This window comes from Nuphar pumila, chromosome 8 (genome assembly GCF_984573655.1).
Source record: "Nuphar pumila chromosome 8, dmNupPumi1.hap1.1, whole genome shotgun sequence".
In the NCBI taxonomy this organism is placed as follows: Eukaryota; Viridiplantae; Streptophyta; class Magnoliopsida; order Nymphaeales; family Nymphaeaceae; genus Nuphar; species Nuphar pumila.
Genome location: NC_143256.1, coordinates 113,997,322 through 114,001,608, shown reverse-complemented (window position 1 = coordinate 114,001,608; position 4,287 = coordinate 113,997,322). Strand labels below are relative to the sequence as shown.

The following is a 4,287-nucleotide window of genomic DNA, read 5'->3' as shown; positions in this document are numbered from 1 at the left end:
CTAAATATTTTCTTTTTCATGCACTGTCTTTGGTGGATCAGCAAAACTGTAGATTTGACTTGATTTTAGACTTTTTTCCCAAGGGAATTGGTGTAATTAAATGTTAATAGGAACCTTTCTGATTTCATATAGGGTGATTTTCCCTTATCTAATTTAATATTGGTAACAGTTAACTAGACTAGAGAATTTCAGTATCACACCATAATATATGCAACAAAAAGCAAAAAACTTTTTTTTTCACAAAAGATGTGGAAACCACCATCGAGATCGAGGACCTAGTCTTGTATGGCTAAGTCTGTGGTACTTACAGTCATTGTCTCGACGGTGTAAACCCGTGGTACACCCCCATGTGCTTGGGGGGCGGCAAGCTGTGACTGAGCAAGGGCTTATCCCTTGCCTTGAATAATGTCAGGGGCTGATGCTCATGGGAATGGAACCCTGACCACCCACCAAATGGCAAGCCCCCCTTCCACTCGCCAAACCCTTTGGGGCTAACAAAAAGCTAAAACTTAAAATATATTAATGTTTACATTGCTTAATGGACATTTAGTTTATACTAAGGTTGCCATATTAGGAAGTGGAAGTGGGAAATGATACGGGAAAGCAAGAAGCGATGCAATTTAAAATGTATAGGAAGCGGGAAGTGAGGAATAATATATATATATATATATATATAAGAATTGAATGGGAATCAAAATGACACACAAATAAAAACTTAAATAAAAGTGACTAATATTAAACTTCAATGATTTTTTAGTGTAAACATTAAATTTTTAACAAAATCTAAAAATGATGACTACCAATTTAGAGAACGTACATGGAAGTGAGTGGAAAAAGTGAGAAAATACATAAAAAATATAAAAAGTTAAGAAAACATATAGGAAGAATAGATGAAGCGTGTGGAAAGCATAGGAAAAGCGTGGGAGAATCAAGGTTCTCATCAGGTTTCGAAAGCGAGGAGTATTGTGCTTCCGAAGCGAGTTTTCAGGAAGAGTTTTCGGGAAGCGAGCATCCTACGTGTCTAAGAAGCTTTCGGTAACTTTGGTTACCACGACAGTAACCCATGTGGTCAATAGGGTCTTGTGCCTGGCTGATGGCCGAGGGTCCAATCGGTTGGGGCATGTAAGACTCGATGGTTGAGTTCTCAACCTGGAGTTTTACCTCATACGAAGGTGGGCTCATCTAGGTGAGGGTTTTTCTTTGTCATCAAAAAGAAAAACTTAGAGAAAAGCATAGTTAGAATTTAATTTTGCTGGTGTATGAAACTAGGGCGTTGGTGAATAATAAGAGGAAATTATTTCTTCTCTTGTTTTTTAGTGTGGAGTAGCCAAAGAATTGCCAGAAGTCTATACCACCACTTTATCCTTCATATTTTCTAGTAGATGGTGAATTACCTTCCAACATGGAACTAACTATTTGGACATCATGGGTCTTTCTACAGATAGCCTTCGAAATAAAACTCCGAAATGTAGAAAATATTATATTTGCCCATTCTCAAAAATTACAAATTTATTCAATTATTTTAGATGTTCATGACATAAAAATGTTTTATAGATTTCTTATTTTAGTACTTTTTATGTGTTAAATTTATGGACTTCTTCATTGCATTGAAACTGTAGAGGTAAATTTTACTCATCTATGTTAGTTGTATGTTGATATAATCCACAGAAAGAATATAAAAGGTTTATCTTTTTATTGCCATATTTGCAGTCATGTATATATTACAGGGTTGAACATCAGTGAATACCAGATATCAAGAGCAAATGTAAGCCTTCATTTTTTTTTGGTTGCTTTGTGAATTTGAACATATGGCTATAGAGTTTGGTTTTGAAAATTTAATAAACATTTCAAGCTATTGCTTGATTGGGAATTGTACTGGAATAATTGTGTGCCTTTTTAAAGCTTGGTTTGAAGAGGTTAATGTGCATGTGCATGCACGCACACGCAAAAGAAGCAGAACATAGTAGTATCTCATAACATTATAGAAGAAGTGGCTTTTTTTGCAGAAAATTACATAATAACAAAAAATTGAAATTGATAAAAATTGCATGATCACACACACACACACAGAGAGAGAGATTCAGTGTATTTGAGATGTTAGACAGTCTGAAACCAATGGTATCTTATGCACCTGACCAGAATGTGTTGTTTTGGGAAAATGTAGTAACCTTGTATTGAGAAAAAGAAGTTCTTTATATGCATTTGCAATGCCCTTTCTTTTTATACATAAAGACAGGACCCTATTATTTGACCTCAAAGCTTATTGTGCTAACTTGCTCATGACAAAACAGGTGCTTAACCGTGTGAATGGAATGGACAAGCTCTGTAATCTTGTAAAGGTTTGTTTCCTTAAATATGGTTGCCATCTTTTCTTCTTCTTCTGCCAATATTTCATTTTCCTCTTTTTCTTTACTTTGTTGTTTTAGGGTTTAAACTCTATTCTAGTAGTAGTATAGTTTTGTATGCCCATGGAGTTTTACACAGCCGAGATGGTGACCGTAGGTACAACAGGCTAAGACCAGCGCCACCAGGAATCCGATCCTGGATATGGTTTCTCCATTCAATTAACAACAAAAAACAACATAATTTTGCACAAATCATGTTTGAGAGACATGACATGAAAAATTATTAACTTCTCATGTTTTTGCCATAGGCTGACTTCATGAAAATGCCTTTTCCTGACAATACTTTTGATGCAATATATGCAATTGAAGCCACCTGCTATTCTCCAGATGCAGTATGTGTTCTCATGGCCTTGCTAGGCTTTTTTCTTTCTTTGTCCTTTAATATAATAGTGTAGATCACTGAATGTTAATTGATAAGATTCTCTAATTTAACTTGATGATATAATTTGGTGGAAACAAGGTAAATGCTATAAGGAGATCTACAGAGTTTTAAATCTCGGTCAGTGTTTTGCTGCATATGAGTTATGTATGACAAACTCCTACGATCCCAACAACCCTGAACACCAGAAAATAAAGGTGATGACCTGAAATGAAGTTATTCAGTGCATACATTTTTTCACGCCCTATTGGTGATCATGCTTATGTTCATATATATATATATAGAGAGAGAGAGAGAAAGAGAGAGAGAGAGAGAATGTGACTGAAATGGGATCCACTAAAGTTGTCTCCTAAAACCCCTGAAATTTTGAAAAGAAACATGGAGAATTACTACATAAGAAGCTTCAGGATATTTGATGGCTAACCCATCTAGTTGAGGGCAGTTTGCACACTAAATTAACTGCTTCCCATTTTTTATTAATCGTTTTTAAAAGCTATAATTATTTTCTTCTTTTCTGTAAATAATTCAATATCTTCTCAATGCATCAGTGGCATCAGACTGGTTGTATAGATTATTTGCATTTAATCTAAAACCTACTGAAATATTGTAAAACTTTTCGCAAAGAACCATACATCCAATAGGAAAGATGATATTAATATTTGTTTAATCTGGTAAGGCCTAAGCACAAACAGAATGAGACATTCTTTTCTTTTTCTTTTTCTTTCATGACAGGAGGAACTAGAGCTTGGTATTGGCATTCCAGTTTTAAGAACAACTGGGCAGTGCCTAGATGCTTTGAAGCAGACTGGCTTTGAGGTAACACTTCATGCTTCGTTGGCCTTATACTTTGTTGGCTTTTATTTTTTTGCATACAAAAAAAAACTTTGATGATAATTTAGTAAGTTACTCATGCATGTGCATTGATATCATGCATATTTAATATTCTGCAATTAGTTTATGCATCTTTACAAGTTCTTTTTTCATGTGAGATATTGTTGTTGCATGCTAATTATTATTAAATGCATGATTGATTATTTGGATTATGAGATAGTTGTAGTTTATGTTCCACTAAAAATATTGCATAGATTTGATTTATGCTTTTCTTGCCTATTTGGATATTTAGAGAAATTCGTACGCAAGATCTTTGTTTCTGACCTTGTACCCTTTATGTTTTTCACAGGACCTGACATCTGCTATATAGGGCTAACGAGGTTGCGTGACTATTTTCTGATATTTTCTTTGGGATAATGTGACTCTATTATTATTGATATTTATTTTATTATAATCTTAAACTTTAATTAATAATGAATATAGTTAATTAGTTGATTGTTGGGTTAATGTAAAATTTCTTGTAGTTTGGATTATGTTATGTTTGTAAGGCCTCGGATTTTTGGGTTTGGTTTTCGCAATTGTTTAAAGAAAAAATCACTTTTCAATGGGGATGAGTTGGGGTCATTACAATATATGTTATCTTAATACTTTATTAGTTTATTTAAAAAAATA

General features: G+C 33.9%; 1 long non-coding RNA gene across 1 annotated transcript; it reads left to right on the top strand.

Annotated features, from left to right (window-relative positions):
• Positions 1-1,529: 1,529 nt before the first annotated feature.
• LOC149830288 (uncharacterized) lies at positions 1,530-2,738 on the top strand. The gene is made up of 3 exons (XR_016433844.1): positions 1,530-1,765; positions 2,292-2,339; positions 2,654-2,738. It is a non-coding gene; the product is annotated as an uncharacterized LOC149830288 (long non-coding RNA).
• The last annotated feature ends 1,549 nt before the right edge of the window (positions 2,739-4,287 follow it).